The sequence below is a fragment of the Lepisosteus platostomus genome, chromosome 5 (genome assembly GCF_059453375.1).
Source record: "Lepisosteus platostomus isolate fLepPlt1 chromosome 5, fLepPlt1.hap1, whole genome shotgun sequence".
NCBI classification, from domain to species: domain Eukaryota; kingdom Metazoa; phylum Chordata; class Actinopteri; order Semionotiformes; family Lepisosteidae; genus Lepisosteus; species Lepisosteus platostomus.
Genome location: NC_142615.1, coordinates 67,208,163 through 67,229,792, shown reverse-complemented (window position 1 = coordinate 67,229,792; position 21,630 = coordinate 67,208,163). Strand labels below are relative to the sequence as shown.

General features: G+C 52.3%; 20 non-coding genes and 13 pseudogenes across 20 annotated transcripts; all 33 read left to right on the top strand.

Annotated features, from left to right (window-relative positions):
- Nucleotides 1–500: 500 nt before the first annotated feature.
- On the top strand, nt 501–619 carry LOC148671787 (5S ribosomal RNA). Its single transcript, XR_015937998.1, has one exon. It is a non-coding gene; the product is annotated as a 5S ribosomal RNA (ribosomal RNA).
- A 537-nt stretch (nt 620–1,156) lies between these two features.
- Nucleotides 1,157–1,275, top strand: LOC148671786 (5S ribosomal RNA; annotated as a pseudogene).
- Nucleotides 1,276–1,812: 537 nt separating this feature from the next.
- On the top strand, nt 1,813–1,931 carry LOC148671785 (5S ribosomal RNA). The gene has a single exon (XR_015938848.1). It is a non-coding gene; the product is annotated as a 5S ribosomal RNA (ribosomal RNA).
- A 537-nt stretch (nt 1,932–2,468) lies between these two features.
- On the top strand, nt 2,469–2,587 carry LOC148671784 (5S ribosomal RNA; annotated as a pseudogene).
- Nucleotides 2,588–3,124: 537 nt separating this feature from the next.
- Nucleotides 3,125–3,242, top strand: LOC148671783 (5S ribosomal RNA; annotated as a pseudogene).
- A 537-nt stretch (nt 3,243–3,779) lies between these two features.
- On the top strand, nt 3,780–3,898 carry LOC148671782 (5S ribosomal RNA). Its single transcript, XR_015938579.1, has one exon. It is a non-coding gene; the product is annotated as a 5S ribosomal RNA (ribosomal RNA).
- A 538-nt stretch (nt 3,899–4,436) lies between these two features.
- LOC148671781 (5S ribosomal RNA) lies at nt 4,437–4,555 on the top strand. Its single transcript, XR_015938330.1, has one exon. It is a non-coding gene; the product is annotated as a 5S ribosomal RNA (ribosomal RNA).
- Nucleotides 4,556–5,092: 537 nt separating this feature from the next.
- LOC148671780 (5S ribosomal RNA) lies at nt 5,093–5,211 on the top strand. Its single transcript, XR_015938578.1, has one exon. It is a non-coding gene; the product is annotated as a 5S ribosomal RNA (ribosomal RNA).
- Nucleotides 5,212–5,749: 538 nt separating this feature from the next.
- On the top strand, nt 5,750–5,868 carry LOC148671779 (5S ribosomal RNA). The gene has a single exon (XR_015937997.1). It is a non-coding gene; the product is annotated as a 5S ribosomal RNA (ribosomal RNA).
- Nucleotides 5,869–6,405: 537 nt separating this feature from the next.
- On the top strand, nt 6,406–6,524 carry LOC148671778 (5S ribosomal RNA). The gene has a single exon (XR_015938329.1). It is a non-coding gene; the product is annotated as a 5S ribosomal RNA (ribosomal RNA).
- Nucleotides 6,525–7,062: 538 nt separating this feature from the next.
- LOC148671777 (5S ribosomal RNA) lies at nt 7,063–7,181 on the top strand. The gene has a single exon (XR_015938636.1). It is a non-coding gene; the product is annotated as a 5S ribosomal RNA (ribosomal RNA).
- Nucleotides 7,182–7,718: 537 nt separating this feature from the next.
- LOC148671776 (5S ribosomal RNA) lies at nt 7,719–7,837 on the top strand. The gene has a single exon (XR_015938877.1). It is a non-coding gene; the product is annotated as a 5S ribosomal RNA (ribosomal RNA).
- Nucleotides 7,838–8,374: 537 nt separating this feature from the next.
- LOC148671775 (5S ribosomal RNA) lies at nt 8,375–8,493 on the top strand. The gene has a single exon (XR_015938151.1). It is a non-coding gene; the product is annotated as a 5S ribosomal RNA (ribosomal RNA).
- Nucleotides 8,494–9,030: 537 nt separating this feature from the next.
- On the top strand, nt 9,031–9,149 carry LOC148671774 (5S ribosomal RNA). The gene has a single exon (XR_015938028.1). It is a non-coding gene; the product is annotated as a 5S ribosomal RNA (ribosomal RNA).
- A 537-nt stretch (nt 9,150–9,686) lies between these two features.
- LOC148671773 (5S ribosomal RNA) lies at nt 9,687–9,805 on the top strand. The gene has a single exon (XR_015937996.1). It is a non-coding gene; the product is annotated as a 5S ribosomal RNA (ribosomal RNA).
- Nucleotides 9,806–10,342: 537 nt separating this feature from the next.
- Nucleotides 10,343–10,461, top strand: LOC148671772 (5S ribosomal RNA; annotated as a pseudogene).
- A 537-nt stretch (nt 10,462–10,998) lies between these two features.
- On the top strand, nt 10,999–11,117 carry LOC148671771 (5S ribosomal RNA). Its single transcript, XR_015937995.1, has one exon. It is a non-coding gene; the product is annotated as a 5S ribosomal RNA (ribosomal RNA).
- A 537-nt stretch (nt 11,118–11,654) lies between these two features.
- Nucleotides 11,655–11,773, top strand: LOC148671770 (5S ribosomal RNA). The gene has a single exon (XR_015937994.1). It is a non-coding gene; the product is annotated as a 5S ribosomal RNA (ribosomal RNA).
- Nucleotides 11,774–12,310: 537 nt separating this feature from the next.
- LOC148671769 (5S ribosomal RNA) lies at nt 12,311–12,429 on the top strand. Its single transcript, XR_015937993.1, has one exon. It is a non-coding gene; the product is annotated as a 5S ribosomal RNA (ribosomal RNA).
- Nucleotides 12,430–12,966: 537 nt separating this feature from the next.
- On the top strand, nt 12,967–13,085 carry LOC148671768 (5S ribosomal RNA; annotated as a pseudogene).
- Nucleotides 13,086–13,626: 541 nt separating this feature from the next.
- Nucleotides 13,627–13,745, top strand: LOC148671767 (5S ribosomal RNA; annotated as a pseudogene).
- A 537-nt stretch (nt 13,746–14,282) lies between these two features.
- Nucleotides 14,283–14,401, top strand: LOC148671766 (5S ribosomal RNA; annotated as a pseudogene).
- Nucleotides 14,402–14,938: 537 nt separating this feature from the next.
- On the top strand, nt 14,939–15,057 carry LOC148671765 (5S ribosomal RNA; annotated as a pseudogene).
- A 537-nt stretch (nt 15,058–15,594) lies between these two features.
- On the top strand, nt 15,595–15,713 carry LOC148671764 (5S ribosomal RNA). Its single transcript, XR_015938328.1, has one exon. It is a non-coding gene; the product is annotated as a 5S ribosomal RNA (ribosomal RNA).
- A 537-nt stretch (nt 15,714–16,250) lies between these two features.
- Nucleotides 16,251–16,369, top strand: LOC148671763 (5S ribosomal RNA). Its single transcript, XR_015937992.1, has one exon. It is a non-coding gene; the product is annotated as a 5S ribosomal RNA (ribosomal RNA).
- A 537-nt stretch (nt 16,370–16,906) lies between these two features.
- On the top strand, nt 16,907–17,025 carry LOC148671762 (5S ribosomal RNA). Its single transcript, XR_015937991.1, has one exon. It is a non-coding gene; the product is annotated as a 5S ribosomal RNA (ribosomal RNA).
- Nucleotides 17,026–17,562: 537 nt separating this feature from the next.
- Nucleotides 17,563–17,681, top strand: LOC148671761 (5S ribosomal RNA; annotated as a pseudogene).
- Nucleotides 17,682–18,222: 541 nt separating this feature from the next.
- Nucleotides 18,223–18,341, top strand: LOC148671760 (5S ribosomal RNA; annotated as a pseudogene).
- A 537-nt stretch (nt 18,342–18,878) lies between these two features.
- On the top strand, nt 18,879–18,997 carry LOC148671759 (5S ribosomal RNA; annotated as a pseudogene).
- Nucleotides 18,998–19,534: 537 nt separating this feature from the next.
- Nucleotides 19,535–19,653, top strand: LOC148671758 (5S ribosomal RNA; annotated as a pseudogene).
- Nucleotides 19,654–20,190: 537 nt separating this feature from the next.
- LOC148671757 (5S ribosomal RNA) lies at nt 20,191–20,309 on the top strand. The gene has a single exon (XR_015937989.1). It is a non-coding gene; the product is annotated as a 5S ribosomal RNA (ribosomal RNA).
- A 537-nt stretch (nt 20,310–20,846) lies between these two features.
- Nucleotides 20,847–20,965, top strand: LOC148671756 (5S ribosomal RNA). The gene has a single exon (XR_015937988.1). It is a non-coding gene; the product is annotated as a 5S ribosomal RNA (ribosomal RNA).
- A 538-nt stretch (nt 20,966–21,503) lies between these two features.
- Nucleotides 21,504–21,622, top strand: LOC148671755 (5S ribosomal RNA; annotated as a pseudogene).
- The last annotated feature ends 8 nt before the right edge of the window (nt 21,623–21,630 follow it).

Sequence of the window (21,630 nt, the reverse complement as noted above, 5' to 3'; positions counted from 1 at the left end):
TCATTCCCCTGTTCACACGTGCAGTGCGGCTTGTCCGTCTGTTTATTTGTCAGCTTTGGCGAGACACGGGTGCTTGTGTATTAGCGTGAGCGTTTTTTATTCTGATCAGGAACAGTTTTACAAGTCCGCAAAGGATCGAGGAAAGGTTTATCGCCAGCTGAAAAGAGACACAGCGCTTCAGCTGTGGAGACTTGTTCGGCTGGCGTTCGGAGAGTCGCGTTTTTCAGAATTGTATTGAGATCGTTTTCCACAGAGCTCAGATGTCAAAGCACAGCAGCAGCTCTCCACAGCGATTTTCTATAGCGCCCTTTCTCCCGCAGCTCCGTCCTCATTGGAAGGAAGCAAGAGTGAAAGGCTGAAGTGAAATAGAGCGGGGACGAAGGCAGTGAAGAGAGAGAACGTGGGAAGAAGAGAAAAACGCAAGGGAAAAAAAGCAGCGTCGTAAAAGAGGTGACGGAGCTGTCCTCTCAATAAGAAGGGTGCCAGCGAGCCTTGCTCTCGCTTACGGCCACACCCCCTTGAGCACGCCTGATCTCGTCTGATCTCGGAAGCTAAACAGGGATGGGCCTGGTTAGTACTTGGATGGGAGACCGCCTGGGAATACCAGGTGCTGTAAGCTTTTAAGCACAGGAGGCGCCCTATCCCCGCTCGCTCGCTCATTCCCCTGTTCACACGTGCAGTGCGGCTTGTCCGTCTGTTTATTTGTCAGCTTTGGCGAGACACGGGTGCTTGTGTATTAGCGTGAGCGTTTTTTATTCTGATCAGGAACAGTTTAACAAGTCCGCAAAGGATCGAGGAAAGGTTTATCGCCAGCTGAAAAGAGACACAGCGCTTCGGCTGTGGAGACTTGTTCGGCTGGCGTTCGGAGAGTCAAGTTTTTCAGAATTGTATTGAGATCGTTTTCAACAGAGCTCAGATGTCAAAGCACAGCAGCAGCTCTCCACAGCGATCCTCTATAGCGCCCTTTCTCCCGCAGCTCCGTCCTCATTGGAAGGAAGCAAGAGTGAAAGGCTGAAGTGAAATAGAGCGGGGATGAAGGCAGTGAAGAGAGAGAACGTGGGAAGAAGAGAAAAACGCAAGGGAAAAAAAGCAGCGTCGTAAAAGAGGTGACGGAGCTGTCCTCTCAATAAGAAGGGTGCCAGCGAGCCTTGCTCTCGCTTACGGCCACACCCCCTTGAGCACGCCTGATCTCGTCTGATCTCGGAAGCTAAACAGAGATGGGCCTGGTTAGTACTTGGATGGGAGACCGCCTGGGAATACCAGGTGCTGTAAGCTTTTAAGCGCAGGAGGCGCCCTATCCCCGCTCGCTCGCTCATTCCCCTGTTCACACGTGCAGTGCAGCTTGTCCGTCTGTTTATTTGTCAGCTTTGGCGAGACACGGGTGCTTGTGTATTAGCGTGAGCGTTTTTTATTCTGATCAGGAACAGTTTTACAAGTCCGCAAAGGATCGAGGAAAGGTTTATCGCCAGCTGAAAAGAGACACAGCGCTTCGGCTGTGGAGACTTGTTCGGCTGGCGTTCGGAGAGTCGCGTTTTTCAGAATTGTATTGAGATCGTTTTCCACAGAGCTCAGATGTCAAAGCACAGCAGCAGCTCTCCACAGCGATCCTCTATAGTGCCCTTTCTCCCGCAGCTCCGTCCTCATTGGAAGGAAGCAAGAGTGAAAGGCTGAAGTGAAATAGAGCGGGGACGAAGGCAGTGAAGAGAGAGAACGTGGGAAGAAGAGAAAAACGCAAGGGAAAAAAAGCAGCGTCGTAAAAGAGGTGACGGAGCTGTCCTCTCAATAAGAAGGGTGCCAGCGAGCCTTGTTCTCGCTTACGGCCACACCACCTTGAGCACGCCTGATCTCGTCTGATCTCGGAAGCTAAACAGGGATGGGCCTGGTTAGTACTTGGATGGGAGACCGCCTGGGAATACCAGGTGCTGTAAGCTTTTAAGCGCAGGAGGCGCCCTATCCCCGCTCGCTCGCTCATTCCCCTGTTCACACGTGCAGTGCGGCTTGTCCGTCTCTTTATTTGTCAGCTTTGGCGAGACACGGGTGCTTGTGTATTAGCGTGAGCGTTTTTTATTCTGATCAGGAACAGTTTTACAAGTCCGCAAAGGATCGAGGAAAGGTTTATCGCCAGCTGAAAAGAGACACAGCGCTTCGGCTGTGGAGACTTGTTCGGCTGGCGTTCGGAGAGTCGTGTTTTTCAGAATTGTATTGAGATCGTTTTCCACAGAGCTCAGATGTCAAAGCACAGCAGCAGCTCTCCACAGCGATCCTCTATAGCGCCCTTTCTCCCGCAGCTCCGTCCTCATTGGAAGGAAGCAAGAGTGAAAGGCTGAAGTGAAATAGAGCGGGGACGAAGGCAGTGAAGAAAGAGAACGTGGGAAGAAGAGAAAAACGCAAGGGAAAAAAAGCAGCGTCGTAAAAGAGGTGACGGAGCTGTCCTCTCAATAAGAAGGGTGCCAGCGAGCCTTGCTCTCGCTTACGGCCACACCCCCTTGAGCACGCCTGATCTCATCTGATGTCGGAAGCTAAACAGGGATGGGCCTGGTTAGTACTTGGATGGGAGACCGCCTGGGAATACCAGGTGCTGTAAGCTTTTAAGCGCAGGAGGCGCCCTATCCCCGCTCGCTCGCTCATTCCCCTGTTCACACGTGCAGTGCGGCTTGTCCGTCTGTTTATTTGTCAGCTTTGGCGAGACACGGGTGCTTGTGTATTAGCGTGAGCGTTTTTTATTCTGATCAGGAACAGTTTTACAAGTCCGCAAAGGATCGAGGAAAGGTTTATCGCCAGCTGAAAAGAGACACAGCGCTTCGGCTGTGGAGACTTGTTCAGCTGGCGTTCGGAGAGTCGCTTTTTTCAGAATTGTTTTGAGATCGTTTTCCACAGAGCTCAGATGTCAAAACACAGCAGCAGCTCTCCACAGCGATCCTCTATAGCGCCCTTTCTCCCGCAGCTCCGTCCTCATTGGAAGGAAGCAAAAGTGAAAGGCTGAAGTGAAATAGAGCGGGGATGAAGGCAGTGAAGAGAGAGAACGTGGGAAGAAGAGAAAAACGCAAGGGAAAAAGAGCAGCGTCATAAAAGAGGTGACGGAGCTGTCCTCTCAATAAGAAGGGTGCCAGCGAGCCTTGCTCTCGCTTACGGCCACACCCCCTTGAGCACGCCTGATCTCGTCTGATCTCGGAAGCTAAACAGGGATGGGCCTGGTTAGTACTTGGATAGAGACCGCCTGGGAGTACCAGGTGCTGTAAGCTTTTAAGCGCAGGAGGCGCCCTATCCCCGCTCGCTCGCTCATTCCCCTGTTCACACGTGCAGTGCGGCTTGTCCGTCTCTTTATTTGTCAGCTTTGGCGAGACACGGGTGCTTGTGTATTAGCGTGAGCTTTTTTTATTCTGATCAGGAACAGTTTTACAAGTCCGCAAAGGATCGAGGAAAGGTTTATCGCCAGCTGAAAAGAGACACAGCGCTTCGGCTGTGGAGACTTGTTCGGCTGGCGTTCGGAGAGTCGCGTTTTTCAGAATTGTATTGAGATCGTTTTCCACAGAGCTCAGATGTCAAAGCACAGCAGCAGCTCTCCACAGCGATCCTCTATAGCGCCCTTTCTCCCGCAGCTCCGTCCTCATTGGAAGGAAGCAAAAGTGAAAGGCTGAAGTGAAATAGAGCGGGGACGAAGGCAGTGAAGAGAGAGAACGTGGGAAGAAGAGAAAAACGCAAGGGAAAAAAAGCAGCGTCGTAAAAGAGGTGACGGAGCTGTCCTCTCAATAAGAAGGGTGCCAGCGAGCCTTGCTCTCGCTTATGGTCACACCCCCTTGAGCACGCCTGATCTCGTCTGATCTCGGAAGCTAAACAGGGATGGGCCTGGTTAGTACTTGGATGGGAGACCGCCTGGGAATACCAGGTGCTGTAAGCTTTTAAGCGCAGGAGGCGCCCTATCCCCGCTCGCTCGCTCATTCCCCTGTTCACACGTGCAGTGCGGCTTGTCCGTCTGTTTATTTGTCAGCTTTGGCGAGACACGGGTGCTTGTGTATTAGCGTGAGCGTTTTTTAATTCTGATCAGGAACAGTTTTACAAGTCCGCAAAGGATCGAGGAAAGGTTTATCGCCAGCTGAAAAGAGACACAGCGCTTCGGCTGTGGAGACTTGTTCGGCTGGCGTTCGGAGAGTCGCGTTTTTCAGAATTGTATTGAGATCGTTTTCCACAGAGCTCAGATGTCAAAGCACAGCAGCAGCTCTCCACAGCGATCCTCTATAGCGCCCTTTCTCCCGCAGCTCCGTCCTCATTGGAAGGAAGCAAGAGTGAAAGGCTGAAGTGAAATAGAGCGGGGACGAAGGCAGTGAAGAGAGAGAACGTGGGAAGAAGATAAAAACGCAAGGGAAAAAGAGCAGCGTCGTAAAAGAGGTGACGGAGCTGTCCTCTCAATAAGAAGGGTGCCAGCGAGCCTTGCTCTCGCTTATGGCCACACCCCCTTGAGCACGCCTGATCTCGTCTGATCTCGGAAGCTAAACAGGGATGGGCCTGGTTAGTACTTGGATGGGAGACCGCCTGGGAATACCAGGTGCTGTAAGCTTTTAAGCGCAGGAAGCGCCCTATCCCCGCTCGCTCGCTCATTCCCCTGTTCACACGTGCAGTGCGGCTTGTCCGTCTGTTTATTTGTCAGCTTTGGCGAGACACGGGTGCTTGTGTATTAGCGTGAGCGTTTTTTATTCTGATCAGGAACAGTTTAACAAGTCCGCAAAGGATCGAGGAAAGGTTTATCGCCAGCTGAAAAGAGACACAGCGCTTCGGCTGTGGAGACTTGTTCGGCTGGCGTTCGGAGAGTCGCGTTTTTCAGAATTGTATTGAGATCGTTTTCCACAGAGCTCAGATGTCAAAGCACAGCAGCAGCTCTCCACAGCGATCCTCTATAGCGCCCTTTCTCCCGCAGCTCCGTCCTCATTGGAAGGAAGCAAAAGTGAAAGGCTGAAGTGAAATAGAGCGGGTACGAAGGCAGTGAAGAGAGAGAACGTGGGAAGAAGAGAAAAACGCAAGGGAAAAAAAGCAGCGTCGTAAAAGAGGTGACGGAGCTGTCCTCTCAATAAGAAGGGTGCCAGCGAGCCTTGCTCTTGCTTATGGTCACACCCCCTTGAGCACGCCTGATCTCGTCTGATCTCGGAAGCTAAACAGGGATGGGCCTGGTTAGTACTTGGATGGGAGACCGCCTGGGAATACCAGGTGCTGTAAGCTTTTAAGCGCAGGAGGCGCCCTATCCCCGCTCGCTCGCTCATTCCCCTGTTCACACGTGCAGTGCGGCTTGTCCGTCTGTTTATTTGTCAGCTTTGGCGAGACACGGGTGCTTGTGTATTAGCGTGAGCGTTTTTTAATTCTGATCAGGAACAGTTTTACAAGTCCGCAAAGGATCGAGGAAAGGTTTATCGCCAGCTGAAAAGAGACACAGCGCTTCGGCTGTGGAGACTTGTTCGGCTGGCGTTCGGAGAGTCGCGTTTTTCAGAATTGTATTGAGATCGTTTTCCACAGAGCTCAGATGTCAAAGCACAGCAGCAGCTCTCCACAGCGATCCTCTATAGCGCCCTTTCTCCCGCAGCTCCGTCCTCATTGGAAGGAAGCAAGAGTGAAAGGCTGAAGTGAAATAGAGCGGGGACGAAGGCAGTGAAGAGAGAGAACGTGGGAAGAAGATAAAAACGCAAGGGAAAAAGAGCAGCGTCGTAAAAGAGGTGACGGAGCTGTCCTCTCAATAAGAAGGGTGCCAGCGAGCCTTGCTCTCGCTTACGGCCACACCCCCTTGAGCACGCCTGATCTCGTCTGATCTCGGAAGCTAAACAGGGATGGGCCTGGTTAGTACTTGGATGGGAGACCGCCTGGGAATACCAGGTGCTGTAAGCTTTTAAGCGCAGGAGGCGCCCTATCCCCGCTCGCTCGCTCATTCCCCTGTTCACACGTGCAGTGCGGCTTGTCCGTCTGTTTATTTGTCAGCTTTGGCGAGACACGGGTGCTTGTGTATTAGCGTGAGCGTTTTTTATTCTGATCAGGAACAGTTTTACAAGTCCGCAAAGGATCGAGGAAAGGTTTATCGCCAGCTGAAAAGAGACACAGCGCTTCGGCTGTGGAGACTTGTTCGGCTGGCGTTCGGAGAGTCGCGTTTTTCAGAATTGTATTGAGATCGTTTTCCACAGAGCTCAGATGTCAAAGCACAGCAGCAGCTCTCCACAGCGATCCTCTATAGCGCCCTTTCTCCCGCAGCTCCGTCCTCATTGGAAGGAAGCAAGAGTGAAAGGCTGAAGTGAAATAGAGCGGGGACGAAGGCAGTGAAGAGAGAGAACGTGGGAAGAAGAGAAAAACGCAAGGGAAAAAAAGCAGCGTCGTAAAAGAGGTGACGGAGCTGTCCTCTCAATAAGAAGGGTGCCAGCGAGCCTTGCTCTTGCTTATGGCCACACCCCCTTGAGCACGCCTGATCTCGTCTGATCTCGGAAGCTAAACAGGGATGGGCCTGGTTAGTACTTGGATGGGAGACCGCCTGGGAATACCAGGTGCTGTAAGCTTTTAAGCGCAGGAGGCGCCCTATCCCCGCTCGCTCGCTCATTCCCCTGTTCACACGTGCAGTGCGGCTTGTCCGTCTGTTTATTTGTCAGCTTTGGCGAGACACGGGTGCTTGTGTATTAGCGTGAGCGTTTTTTAATTCTGATCAGGAACAGTTTTACAAGTCCGCAAAGGATCGAGGAAAGGTTTATCGCCAGCTGAAAAGAGACACAGCGCTTCGGCTGTGGAGACTTGTTCGGCTGGCGTTCGGAGAGTCGCGTTTTTCAGAATTGTATTGAGATCGTTTTCAACAGAGCTCAGATGTCAAAGCACAGCAGCAGCTCTCCACAGCGATCCTCTATAGCGCCCTTTCTCCCGCAGCTCCGTCCTCATTGGAAGGAAGCAAGAGTGAAAGGCTGAAGTGAAATAGAGCGGGGACGAAGGCAGTGAAGAGAGAGAACGTGGGAAGAAGAGAAAAACGCAAGGGAAAAAGAGCAGCGTCGTAAAAGAGGTGACGGAGCTGTCCTCTCAATAAGAAGGGTGCCAGCGAGCCTTGCTCTCGCTTACGGCCACACCCCCTTGAGCACGCCTGATCTCTTCTGATCTCGGAAGCTAAACAGGGATGGGCCTGGTTAGTACTTGGATGGGAGACCGCCTGGGAGTACCAGGTGCTGTAAGCTCTTAAACGCAGGAGGCGCCCTATCCCCGCTCGCTGGCTCATTCCCCTGTTCACACGTGCAGTGCGGCTTGTCCGTCTGTTTATTTGTCAGCTTTGGCGAGACACGGGTGCTTGTGTATTAGCGTGAGCGTTTTTTATTCTGATCAGGAACAGTTTAACAAGTCCGCAAATGATCGAGGAAAGGTTTATCGCCAGCTGAAAAAAGACACAGCGCTTCGGCTGGGGAGACTTGTTCGGCTGGCGTTCGGAGAGTCGCGTTTTTCAGAATTGTATTGAGATCGGTTTCCTCAGAGCTCAGATGTCAAAGCACAGCAGCAGCTCTCCACAGCGATCCTCTATAGCGCCCTTTCTCCCGCAGCTCCGTCCTCATTGGAAGGAAGCAAGAGTGAAAGGCTGAAGTGAAATAGAGCGGGGACGAAGGCAGTGAAGAGAGAGAACGTGGGAAGAAGAGAAAAACGCAAGGGAAAAAGAGCAGCGTCGTAAAAGAGGTGACGGAGCTTTCCTCTCAATAAGAAGGGTGCCAGCGAGCCTTGCTCTTGCTTACGGCCACACCCCCTTGAGCACGCCTGATCTCGTCTGATCTCAGAAGCTAAACAGGGATGGGCCTGGTTAGTACTTTGATGGGGGACCGCCTGGGAATACCAGGTGCTGTAAGCTTTTAAGCGCAGGAAGCGCCCTATCCCCGCTCGCTGGCTCATTCCCCTGTTCACACGTGCAGTGCGGCTTGTCCGTCTGTTTATTTGTCAGCTTTGGCGAGACACGGGTGCTTGTGTATTAGCGTGAGCGTTTTTTATTCTGATCAGGAACAGTTTTACAAGTCCGCAAAGAATCGAGGAAAGGTTTATCGCCAGCTGAAAAGAGACACAGCGCTTCGGCTGTGGAGACTTGTTCGGCTGGCGTTCGGAGAGTCGCGTTTTTCAGAATTGTATTGAGATCGTTTTCCACAGAGCTCAGATGTCAAAGCACAGCAGCAGCTCTCCACAGCGATCCTCTATAGCGCCCTTTCTCCCGCAGCTCCGTCCTCATTGGAAGGAAGCAAGAGTGAAAGGCTGAAGTGAAATAGAGCGGGGACGAAGGCAGTGAAGAGAGAGAACGTGGGAAGAAGAGAAAAACGCAAGGGAAAAAGAGCAGCGTCGTAAAAGAGGTGACGGAGCTGTCCTCTCAATAAGAAGGGTGCCAGCGAGCCTTGCTCTCGCTTACGGCCACACCCCCTTGAGCACGCCTGATCTCGTCTGATCTCGGAAGCTAAACAGGGATGGGCCTGGTTAGTACTTGGATGGGAGACCGCCTGGGAGTACCAGGTGCTGTAAGCTCTTAAACGCAGGAGGCGCCCTATCCCCGCTCGCTGGCTCATTCCCCTGTTCACACGTGCAGTGCGGCTTGTCCGTCTGTTTATTTGTCAGCTTTGGCGAGACACGGGTGCTTGTGTATTAGCGTGAGCGTTTTTTATTCTGATCAGGAACAGTTTAACAAGTCCGCAAATGATTGAGGAAAGGTTTATCGCCAGCTGAAAAAAGACACAGCGCTTCGGCTGGGGAGACTTGTTCGGCTGGCGTTCGGAGAGTCGCGTTTTTCAGAATTGTATTGAGATCGGTTTCCTCAGAGCTCAGATGTCAAAGCACAGCAGCAGCTCTCCACAGCGATCCTCTATAGCGCCCTTTCTCCCGCAGCTCCGTCCTCATTGGAAGGAAGCAAGAGTGAAAGGCTGAAGTGAAATAGAGCGGGGACGAAGGCAGTGAAGAGAGAGAACGTGGGAAGAAGAGAAAAACGCAAGGGAAAAAGAGCAGCGTCGTAAAAGAGGTGACGGAGCTGTCCTCTCAATAAGAAGGGTGCCAGCGAGCCTTGCTCTTGCTTACGGCCACACCCCCTTGAGCACGCCTGATCTCGTCTGATCTCGGAAGCTAAACAGGGATGGGCCTGGTTAGTACTTGGATGGGGGACCGCCTGGGAATACCAGGTGCTGTAAGCTTTTAAGCGCAGGAAGCGCCCTATCCCCGCTCGCTGGCTCATTCCCCTGTTCACACGTGCAGTGCGGCTTGTCCGTCTGTTTATTTGTCAGCTTTGGCGAGACACGGGTGCTTGTGTATTAGCGTGAGCGTTTTTTATTCTGATCAGGAACAGTTTTACAAGTCCGCAAAGAATCGAGGAAAGGTTTATCGCCAGCTGAAAAGAGACACAGCGCTTCGGCTGTGGAGACTTGTTCGGCTGGCGTTCGTAGAGTCGCGTTTTTCAGAATTGTATTGAGATCGTTTTCCACAGAGCTCAGATGTCAAAGCACAGCAGCAGCTCTCCACAGCGATCCTCTATAGCGCCCTTTCTCCCGCAGCTCCGTCCTCATTGGAAGGAAGCAAGAGTGAAAGGCTGAAGTGAAATAGAGCGGGGACGAAGGCAGTGAAGAGAGAGAACGTGGGAAGAAGAGAAAAACGCAAGGGAAAAAAAGCAGCGTCGTAAAAGAGGTGACGGAGCTGTCCTCTCAATAAGAAGGGTGCCAGCGAGCCTTGCTCTCGCTTACGGCCACACCCCCTTGAGCACGCCTGATCTCGTCTGATCTCGGAAGCTAAACAGGGATGGGCCTGGTTAGTACTTGGATGGGAGACCGCCTGGGAATACCAGGTGCTGTAAGCTTTTAAGCGCAGGAGGCGCCCTATCCCCGCTCGCTCGCTCATTCCCCTGTTCACACGTGCAGTGCGGCTTGTCCGTCTCTTTATTTGTCAGCTTTGGCGAGACACGGGTGCTTGTGTATTAGCGTGAGCGTTTTTTATTCTGATCAGGAACAGTTTTACAAGTCCGCAAAGGATCGAGGAAAGGTTTATCGCCAGCTGAAAAGAGACACAGCGCTTCGGCTGTGGAGACTTGTTCGGCTGGCGTTCGGAGAGTCGCGTTTTTCAGAATTGTATTGAGATCGTTTTCCACAGAGCTCAGATGTCAAAGCACAGCAGCAGCTCTCCACAGCGATCCTCTATAGCGCCCTTTCTCCCGCAGCTCCGTCCTCATTGGAAGGAAGCAAGAGTGAAAGGCTGAAGTGAAATAGAGCAGGGACGAAGGCAGTGAAGAGAGAGAACGTGGGAAGAAGAGAAAAACGCAAGGGAAAAAGAGCAGCGTCGTAAAAGAGGTGACGGAGCTGTCCTCTCAATAAGAAGGGTGCCAGCGAACCTTGCTCTCGCTTACGGCCACACCCCCTTGAGCACGCCTGATCTCGTCTGATCTCGGAAGCTAAACAGGGATGGGCCTGGTTAGTACGTGGAGGGGAGACCACCTGGGAATACCAGGTGCTGTAAGCTTTTAAGCGCAGGAGGCGCCCTATCCCCGCTCGCTCGCTCATTCCCCTGTTCACACGTGCAGTGCGGCTTGTCCGTCTGTTTATTTGTCAGCTTTGGCAAGACACGGGTGCTTGTGTATTAGCGTGAGCGTTTTTTATTCTGATCATGAACAGTTTAACAAGTCCGCAAAGGATCGAGGAAAGGTTTATCGCCAGATGAAAAGAGACACAGCGCTTCGGCTGTGGAGACTTGTTCGGCTGGCGTTCGGAGAGTCGCGTTTTTCAGAATTGTATTGAGATCGTTTTCCACAGAGCTCAGATGTCAAAGCACAGCAGCAGCTCTCCACAGCGATCCTCTATAGCGCCCTTTCTCCCGCAGCTCCGTCCTCATTGGAAGGAAGCAAGAGTGAAAGGCTGAAGTGAAATAGAGCGGGGACGAAGGCAGTGAAGAGAGAGAACGTGGGAAGAAGAGAAAAACGCAAGAGAAAAAAAGCAGCGTCGTAAAAGAGGTGACGGAGCTGTCCTCTCAATAAGAAGGGTGCCAGCGAGCCTTGCTCTCGCTTACGGCCACACCCCCTTGAGCACGCCTGATCTCGTCTGATCTCGGAAGCTAAACAGGGATGGGCCTGGTTAGTACTTGGATGGGAGACCGCCTGGGAATACCAGGTGCTGTAAGCTTTTAAGCGCAGGAGGCGCCCTATCCCCGCTCGCTCGCTCACTCCCCTGTTCACACGAGCAGTGCGGCTTGTCCGTCTGTTTATTTGTCAGCTTTGGCGAGACACGGGTGCTTGTGTATTAGCGTGAGCGTTTTTTATTCTGATCAGGAACAGTTTTACAAGTCCGCAAAGGATCGAGGAAAGGTTTATCGCCAGCTGAAAAGAGACACAGCGCTTCGGCTGTGGAGACTTGTTCGGCTGGCGTTCGGAGAGTCGCGTTTTTCAGAATTGTATTGAGATCGTTTTCCACAGAGCTCAGATGTCAAAGCACAGCAGCAGCTCTCCACAGCGATCCTCTATAGCGCCCTTTCTCCCGCAGCTCCGTCCTCATTGGAAGGAAGCAAGAGTGAAAGGCTGAAGTGAAATAGAGCGGGGACGAAGGCAGTGAAGAGAGAGAACGTGGGCAGAAGAGAAAAACGCAAGGGAAAAAAAGCAGCGTCGTAAAAGAGGTGACGGAGATGTCCTCTCAATAAGAAGGGTGCCAGCGAGCCTTGCTCTCGCTTACGGCCACACCCCCTTGAGCACGCCTGATCTCGTCTGATCTCGGAAGCTAAACAGGGATGGGCCTGGTTAGTACTTGGATGGGAGACCGCCTGGGAATACCAGGTGCTGTAAGCTTTTTAGCGCAGGAGGCGCCCTATCCCCGCTCGCTCGCTCATTCCCCTGTTCATACGTGCAGTGCGGCTTGTCCGTCTGTTTATTTGTCAGCTTTGGCGAGACACGGGTGCTTGTGTATTAGCGTGAGCGTTTTTTATTCTGATCAGGAACAGTTTAACAAGTCCGCAAAGGATCGAGGAAAGGTTTATCGCCAGCTGAAAAGAGACACAGCGCTTCGGCTGTGGAGACTTGTTCGGCTGGCGTTCGGAGAGTCGCGTTTTTCAGAATTGTATTGAGATCGTTTTCCACAGAGCTCAGATGTCAAAGCACAGCAGCAGCTCTCCACAGCGATCCTCTATAGCGCCCTTTCTCCCGCAGCTCCGTCCTCATTGGAAGGAAGCAAGAGTGAAAGGCTGAAGTGAAATAGAGCGGGGACGAAGGCAGTGAAGAGAGAGAACGTGGGAAGAAGAGAAAAACGCAAGGGAAAAAAAGCAGCGTCGTAAAAGAGGTGACGGAGCTGTCCTCTCAATAAGAAGGGTGCCAGCGAGCTTTGCTCTTGCTTACGGCCACACCCCCTTGAGCACGCCTGATCTCGTCTGATCTCGGAAGCTAAACAGGGATGGGCCTGGTTAGTACTTGGATGGGAGACCGCCTGGGAATACCAGGTGCTGTAAGCTTTTAAGCGCAGGAGGCGCCCTATCCCCGCTCGCTCGCTCATTCCCCTGTTCACACGTGCAGTGCGGCTTGTCCGTCTGTTTATTTGTCAGCTTTGGCGAGACACGGGTGCTTGTGTATTAGCGTGAGCGTTTTTTATTCTGATCAGGAACAGTTTAACAAGTCTGCAAAGGATCGAGGAAAGGTTTATCGCCAGCTGAAAAGAGACACAGCGCTTCGGCTGTGGAGACTTGTTCGTCTGGCGTTCGGAGAGTCGCGTTTTTCAGAATTGTATTGAGATCGTTTTCCACAGAGCTCAGATGTCAAAGCACAGCAGCAGCTCTCCACAGCGATCCTCTATAGCGCCCTTTCTCCCGCAGCTCCGTCCTCATTGGAAGGAAGCAAGAGTGAAAGGCTGAAGTGAAATAGAGCGGGGACGAAGGCAGTGAAGAGAGAGAACGTGGGAAGAAGTGAAAAACGCAAGGGAAAAAAAGCAGCGTCGTAAAAGAGGTGATGGAGCTGTCCTCTCAATAAGAAGGGTGCCAGCGAGCCTTGCTCTTGCTTACGGCCACACCCCCTTGAGCACGCCTGATCTTGTCTGATCTCGGAAGCTAAACAGGGATGGGCCTGGTTAGTACTTGGATGGGAGACCGCCTGGGAATACCAGGTGCTGTAAGCTTTTAAGCGCAGGAGGCGCCCTATCCCCGCTCGCTCGCTCGCTCATTCCCCTGTTCACACGTGCAGTGCGGCTTGTCCGTCTGTTTATTTGTCAGCTTTGGCGAGACACGGGTGCTTGTGTATTAGCGTGAGCGTTTTTTATTCTGATCAGGAACAGTTTAACAAGTCCGCAAAGAATCGAGGGATGGTTTATCGCCAGCTGAATAGAGACTCAGCGCTTCGGCTGTGGAGACTTGTTCGGCTGGCGTTCGGAGAGTCGCGTTTTTCATAATTGTATTGAGATCGTTTTCCACAGAGCTCAGATGTCAAAGCACAGCAGCAGCTCTCCACAGCGATCCTCTATAGCGCCCTTTCTCCCGCAGCTCCGTCCTCATTGGAAGGAAGCAAGAGTGAAAGGCTGAAGTGAAATAGAGCGGGGACGAAGGCAGTGAAGAGAGAGAACGTGGGAAGAAGAGAAAAACGCAAGGGAAAAAAAGCAGCGTCGTAAAAGAGGTGACGGAGCTGTCCTCTCAATAAGAAGGGTGCCAGCGAGCCTTGCTCTCGCTTACGGCCACACCCCCTTGAGCACGCCTGATCTCATCTGATGTCGGAAGCTAAACAGGGATGGGCCTGGTTAGTACTTGGATGGGAGACCGCCTGGGAATACCAGGTGCTGTAAGCTTTTAAGCGCAGGAGGCGCCCTATCCCCGCTCGCTCGCTCACTCCACTGTTCACACGAGCAGTGCGGCTTGTCCGTCTGTTTATTTGTCAGCTTTGGCGAGACACGGGTGCTTGTGTATTAGCGTGAGCGTTTTTTATTCTGATCAGGAACAGTTTTACAAGTCCGCAAAGGATCGAGGAAAGGTTTATCGCCAGCTGAAAAGAGACACAGCGCTTCGGCTGTGGAGACTTGTTCGGCTGGCGTTCGGAGAGTCGCGTTTTTCAGAATTGTATTGAGATCGTTTTCCACAGAGCTCAGATGTCAAAGCACAGCAGCAGCTCTCCACAGCGATCCTCTATAGCGCCCTTTCTCCCGCAGCTCCGTCCTCATTGGAAGGAAGCAAGAGTGAAAGGCTGAAGTGAAATAGAGCGGGGACGAAGGCAGTGAAGAGAGAGAACGTGGGAAGAAGAGAAAAACGCAAGGGAAAAAAAGCAGCATCGTAAAAGAGGTGACGGAGCTGTCCTCTCAATAAGAAGGGTGCCAGCGAGCCTTGCTCTCGCTTACGGCCACACCCCCTTGAGCACGCCTGATCTCGTCTGATCTAGGAAGCTAAACAGGAATGGGCCTGGTTAGTACTTGGATGGGAGACCGCCTGGGAATACCAGATGCTGTAAGCTTTTAAGCGCAGGAGGCACCCTATCCCCGCTCGCTCGCTCATTCCCCTGTTCACACGTGCAGTGTGGCTTGTCCGTCTGTTTATTTGTCAGCTTTGGCGAGACACGGGTGCTTGTGTATTAGCGTGAGCGGTTTTTATTCTGATCAGGAACAGTTTTACAAGTCCGCAAAGGATCGAGGAAAGGTTTATCGCCAGCTGAAAAGAGACACAGCGCTTCGGCTGTGGAGACTTGTTCGGCTGGCGTTCGGAGAGTCGCGTTTTTCAGAATTGTATTGAGATCGTTTTCCACAGAGCTCAGATGTCAAAGCACAGCAGCAGCTCTCCACAGCGATCCTCTATAGCGCCCTTTCTCCCGCAGCTCCGTCCTCATTGGAAAGACGCAAGAGTGAAAGGCTGAAGTGAAATAGAGCGGGGACGAAGGCAGTGAAGAGAGAGAACGTGGGAAGAAGAGAAAAACGCAAGGGAAAAAAAGCAGCGTCGTAAAAGAGGTGACGGAGCTGTCCTCTCAATAAGAAGGGTGCCAGCGAGCCTTGCTCTCGCTTACGGCCACACCCCCTTGACCACGCCTGGTCTCCTCTGATCTTGGAAGCTAAACAGGGATGGGCCTGGTTAGTACTTGGATGGGAGACCGCCTGGGAATACCAGGTGCTGTAAGCTTTTATGCGCAGGAGGCGCCCTATCCCCGCTCGCTCGCTCATTCCCCTGTTCACACGTGCAGTGCGGCTTGTCCGTCTGTTTATTTCTCAGCTTTGGCGAGACACGGGTGCTTGTGTATTAGCGTGAGCGTTTTTTATTCTGATCAGGAACAGCTTTACAAGTCCGCAAAGGATCGAGGAAAGGTTTATCGCCAACTGAAAAGAGACACAGCGCTTCGGCTGTGGAGACTTGTTCGGCTGGCGTTCGGAGAGTCGCGTTTTTCAGAATTGTATTGAGATCGTTTTCCACAGAGCTCAGATGTCAAAGCACAGCAGCAGCTCTCCACAGCGATCCTCTATAGCGCCCTTTCTCCCGCAGCTCCGTCCTCATTGGAAGGAAGCAAGAGTGAAAGGCTGAAGTGAAATAGAGCGGGGACGAAGGCAGTGAAGAGAGAGAACGTGGGAAGAAGAGAAAAACGCAAGAGAAAAAAAGCAGCGTCGTAAAAGAGGTGACGGAGCTGTCCTCTCAATAAGAAGGGTGCCAGCGAGCCTTGCTCTCGCTTATGGCCACACCCCCTTGAGCACGCCTGATCTCGTCTGATCTCGGAAGCTAAACAGGGATGGGCCTGGTTAGTACTTGGATGGGAGACCGCCTGGGAATACCAGGTGCTGTAAGCTTTTAAGCGCAGGAGGCGCCCTATCCCCGCTCGCTCGCTCATTCCCCTGTTCACACGTGCAGTGCGGCTTGTCCGTCTGTTTATTTGTCAGCTTTGGCGAGACACGGGTGCTTGTGTATTAGCGTGAGCGTTTTTTATTCTGATCAGGAACAGTTTAACAAGTCCGCAAAGAATCGAAGAAAGGTTTATCGCCAGCTGAAAAGAGACACAGCGCTTCGGCTGTGGAGACTTGTTCGGCTGGCGTTCGGAGAGTCGCGTTTTTCAGAATTGTATTGAGATCGTTTTCCACAGAGCTCAGATGTCAAAGCACAGCAGCAGCTCTCCACAGCGATCCTCTATAGCGCCCTTTCTCCCGCAGCTCCGTCCTCATTGGAAGGAAGCAAGAGTGAAAGGCTGAAGTGAAATAGAGCGGGGATGAAGGCAGTGAAGAGAGAGAACGTGGGCAGAAGAGAAAAACGCAAGGGAAAAAAAGCAGCGTCGTAAAAGAGGTGACGGAGATGTCCTCTCAATAAGAAGGGTGCCAGCGAGCCTTGCTCTCGCTTACGGCCACACCCCCTTGAGCACGCCTGATCTCGTCTGATCTCGGAAGCTAAACAGGGATGGGCCTGGTTAGTACTTGGATGGGAGACCGCCTGGGAATACCAGGTGCTGTAAGCTTTTTAGCGCAGGAGGCGCCCTATCCCCGCTCGCTCGCTCATTCCCCTGTTCATACGTGCAGTGCGGCTTGTCCGTCTGTTTATTTGTCAGCTTTGGCGAGACACGGGTGCTTGTGTATTAGCGTGAGCGTTTTTTATTCTGATCAGGAACAGTTTAACAAGTCCGCAAAGGATCGAGGAAAGGTTTATCGCCAGCTGAAAAGAGACACAGCGCTTCGGCTGTGGAGACTTGTTCGGCTGGCGTTCGGAGAGTCGCGTTTTTCAGAATTGTATTGAGATCGTTTTCCACAGAGCTCAGATGTCAAAGCACAGCAGCAGCTCTCCACAGCGATCCTCTATAGCGCCCTTTCTCCCGCAGCTCCGTCCTCATTGGAAGGAAGCAAGAGTGAAAGGCTGAAGTGAAATAGAGCGGGGACGAAGGCAGTGAAGAGAGAGAACGTGGGAAGAAGAGAAAAACGCAAGGGAAAAAAAGCAGCGTCGTAAAAGAGGTGACGGAGCTGTCCTCTCAATAAGAAGGGTGCCAGCGAGCTTTGCTCTTGCTTACGGCCACACCCCCTTGAGCACGCCTGATCTCGTCTGATCTCGGAAGCTAAACAGGGATGGGCCTGGTTAGTACTTGGATGGGAGACCGCCTGGGAATACCAGGTGCTGTAAGCTTTTAAGCGCAGGAGGCGCCCTATCCCCGCTCGCTCGCTCATTCCCCTGTTCACACGTGCAGTGCGGCTTGTCCGTCTGTTTATTTGTCAGCTTTGGCGAGACACGGGTGCTTGTGTATTAGCGTGAGCGTTTTTTATTCTGATCAGGAACAGTTTAACAAGTCTGCAAAGGATCGAGGAAAGGTTTATCGCCAGCTGAAAAGAGACACACCGCTTCGGCTGTGGAGACTTGTTCGTCTGGCGTTCGGAGAGTCGCGTTTTTCAGAATTGTATTGAGATCGTTTTCCACAGAGCTCAGATGTCAAAGCACAGCAGCAGCTCTCCACAGCGATCCTCTATAGCGCCCTTTCTCCCGCAGCTCCGTCCTCATTGGAAGGAAGCAAGAGTGAAAGGCTGAAGTGAAATAGAGCGGGGACGAAGGCAGTGAAGAGAGAGAACGTGGGAAGAAGTGAAAAACGCAAGGGAAAAAAAGCAGCGTCGTAAAAGAGGTGATGGAGCTGTCCTCTCAATAAGAAGGGTGCCAGCGAGCCTTGCTCTTGCTTACGGCCACACCCCCTTGAGCACGCCTGATCTTGTCTGATCTCGGAAGCTAAACAGGGATGGGCCTGGTTAGTACTTGGATGGGAGACCGCCTGGGAATACCAGGTGCTGTAAGCTTTTAAGCGCAGGAGGCGCCCTATCCCCGCTCGCTCGCTCGCTCATTCCCCTGTTCACACGTGCAGTGCGGCTTGTCCGTCTGTTTATTTGTCAGCTTTGGCGAGACACGGGTGCTTGTGTATTAGCGTGAGCGTTTTTTATTCTGATCAGGAACAGTTTAACAAGTCCGCAAAGAATCGAGGGATGGTTTATCGCCAGCTGAATAGAGACTCAGCGCTTCGGCTGTGGAGACTTGTTCGGCTGGCGTTCGGAGAGTCGCGTTTTTCATAATTGTATTGAGATCGTTTTCCACAGAGCTCAGATGTCAAAGCACAGCAGCAGCTCTCCACAGCGATCCTCTATAGCGCCCTTTCTCCCGCAGCTCCGTCCTCATTGGAAGGAAGCAAGAGTGAAAGGCTGAAGTGAAATAGAGCGGGGACGAAGGCAGTGAAGAGAGAGAACGTGGGAAGAAGAGAAAAACGCAAGGGAAAAAAAGCAGCGTCGTAAAAGAGGTGACGGAGCTGTCCTCTCAATAAGAAGGGTGCCAGCGAGCCTTGCTCTCGCTTACGGCCACACCCCCTTGAGCACGCCTGATCTCATCTGATGTCGGAAGCTAAACAGGGATGGGCCTGGTTAGTACTTGGATGGGAGACCGCCTGGGAATACCAGGTGCTGTAAGCTTTTAAGCGCAGGAGGCGCCCTATCCCCGCTCGCTCGCTCACTCCCCTGTTCACACGAGCAGTGCGGCTTGTCCGTCTGTTTATTTGTCAGCTTTGGCGAGACACGGGTGCTTGTGTATTAGCGTGAGCGTTTTTTATTCTGATCAGGAACAGTTTTACAAGTCCGCAAAGGATCGAGGAAAGGTTTATCGCCAGCTGAAAAGAGACACAGCGCTTCGGCTGTGGAGACTTGTTCGGCTGGCGTTCGGAGAGTCGCGTTTTTCAGAATTGTATTGAGATCGTTTTCCACAGAGCTCAGATGTCAAAGCACAGCAGCAGCTCTCCACAGCGATCCTCTATAGCGCCCTTTCTCCCGCAGCTCCGTCCTCATTGGAAGGAAGCAAGAGTGAAAGGCTGAAGTGAAATAGAGCGGGGACGAAGGCAGTGAAGAGAGAGAACGTGGGAAGAAGAGAAAAACGCAAGGGAAAAAAAGCAGCATCGTAAAAGAGGTGACGGAGCTGTCCTCTCAATAAGAAGGGTGCCAGCGAGCCTTGCTCTCGCTTACGGCCACACCCCCTTGAGCACGCCTGATCTCGTCTGATCTAGGAAGCTAAACAGGAATGGGCCTGGTTAGTACTTGGATGGGAGACCGCCTGGGAATACCAGATGCTGTAAGCTTTTAAGCGCAGGAGGCACCCTATCCCCGCTCGCTCGCTCATTCCCCTGTTCACACGTGCAGTGTGGCTTGTCCGTCTGTTTATTTGTCAGCTTTGGCGAGACACGGGTGCTTGTGTATTAGCGTGAGCGTTTTTTATTCTGATCAGGAACAGTTTTACAAGTCCGCAAAGGATCGAGGAAAGGTTTATCGCCAGCTGAAAAGAGACACAGCGCTTCGGCTGTGGAGACTTGTTCGGCTGGCGTTCGGAGAGTCGCGTTTTTCAGAATTGTATTGAGATCGTTTTCCACAGAGCTCAGATGTCAAAGCACAGCAGCAGCTCTCCACAGCGATCCTCTATAGCGCCCTTTCTCCCGCAGCTCCGTCCTCATTGGAAAGAAGCAAGAGTGAAAGGCTGAAGTGAAATAGAGCGGGGACGAAGGCAGTGAAGAGAGAGAACGTGGGAAGAAGAGAAAAACGCAAGGGAAAAAAAGCAGCGTCGTAAAAGAGGTGACGGAGCTGTCCTCTCAATAAGAAGGGTGCCAGCGAGCCTTGCTCTCGCTTACGGCCACACCCCCTTGACCACGCCTGATCTCCTCTGATCTTGGAAGCTAAACAGGGATGGGCCTGGTTAGTACTTGGATGGGAGACCGCCTGGGAATACCAGGTGCTGTAAGCTTTTATGCGCAGGAGGCGCCCTATCCCCGCTCGCTCGCTCATTCCCCTGTTCACACGTGCAGTGCGGCTTGTCCGTCTGTTTATTTGTCAGCTTTGGCGAGACACGGGTGCTTGTGTATTAGCGTGAGCGTTTTTTATTCTGATCAGGAACAGCTTTACAAGTCCGCAAAGGATCGAGGAAAGGTTTATCGCCAACTGAAAAGAGACACAGCGCTTCGGCTGTGGAGACTTGTTCGGCTGGCGTTCGGAGAGTCGCGTTTTTCAGAATTGTATTGAGATCGTTTTCCACAGAGCTCAGATGTCAAAGCACAGCAGCAGCTCTCCACAGCGATCCTCTATAGCGCCCTTTCTCCCGCAGCTCCGTCCTCATTGGAAGGAAGCAAGAGTGAAAGGCTGAAGTGAAATAGAGCGGGGACGAAGGCAGTGAAGAGAGAGAACGTGGGAAGAAGAGAAAAACGCAAGAGAAAAAAAGCAGCGTCGTAAAAGAGGTGACGGAGCTGTCCTCTCAATAAGAAGGGTGCCAGCGAGCCTTGCTCTCGCTTACGGCCACACCCCCTTGAGCACGCCTGATCTCGTCTGATCTCGGAAGCTAAACAGGGATGGGCCTGGTTAGTACTTGGATGGGAGACCGCCTGGGAATACCAGGTGCTGTAAGCTTTTAAGCGCAGGAGGCGCCCTATCCCCGCTCGCTCGCTCATTCCCCTGTTCACACGTGCAGTGCGGCTTGTCCGTCTGTTTATTTGTCAGCTTTGGCGAGACACGGGTGCTTGTGTATTAGCGTGAGCGTTTTTTATTCTGATCAGGAACAGTTTAACAAGTCCGCAAAGAATCGAAGAAAGGTTTATCGCCAGCTGAAAAGAGACACAGCGCTTCGGCTGTGGAGACTTGTTCGGCTGGCGTTCGGAGAGTCGCGTTTTTCAGAATTGTATTGAGATCGTTTTCCACAGAGCTCAGATGTCAAAGCACAGCAGCAGCTCTCCACAGCGATCCTCTATAGCGCCCTTTCTCCCGCAGCTCCGTCCTCATTGGAAGGAAGCAAGAGTGAAAGGCTGAAGTGAAATAGAGCGGGGATGAAGGCAGTGAAGAGAGAGAACGTGGGCAGAAGAGAAAAACGCAAGGGAAAAAAAGCAGCGTCGTAAAAGAGGTGACGGAGATGTCCTCTCAATAAGAAGGGTGCCAGCGAGCCTTGCTCTCGCTTACGGCCACACCCCCTTGAGCACGCCTGATCTCGTCTGATCTCGGAAGCTAAACAGGGATGGGCCTGGTTAGTACTTGGATGGGAGACCGCCTGGGAATACCAGGTGCTGTAAGCTTTTTAGCGCAGGAGGCGCCCTATCCCCGCTCGCTCGCTCATTCCCCTGTTCATACGTGCAGTGCGGCTTGTCCGTCTGTTTATTTGTCAGCTTTGGCGAGACACGGGTGCTTGTGTATTAGCGTGAGCGTTTTTTATTCTGATCAGGAACAGTTTAACAAGTCCGCAAAGGATCGAGGAAAGGTTTATCGCCAGCTGAAAAGAGACACAGCGCTTCGGCTGTGGAGACTTGTTCGGCTGGCGTTCGGAGAGTCGCGTTTTTCAGAATTGTATTGAGATCGTTTTCCACAGAGCTCAGATGTCAAAGCACAGCAGCAGCTCTCCACAGCGATCCTCTATAGCGCCCTTTCTCCCGCAGCTCCGTCCTCATTGGAAGGAAGCAAGAGTGAAAGGCTGAAGTGAAATAGAGCGGGGACGAAGGCAGTGAAGAGAGAGAACGTGGGAAGAAGAGAAAAACGCAAGGGAAAAAAAAGCAGCGTCGTAAAAGAGGTGACGGAGCTGTCCTCTCAATAAGAAGGGTGCCAGCGAGCTTTGCTCTTGCTTACGGCCACACCCCCTTGAGCACGCCTGATCTCGTCTGATCTCGGAAGCTAAACAGGGATGGGCCTGGTTAGTACTTGGATGGGAGACCGCCTGGGAATACCAGGTGCTGCAAGCTTTTAAGCG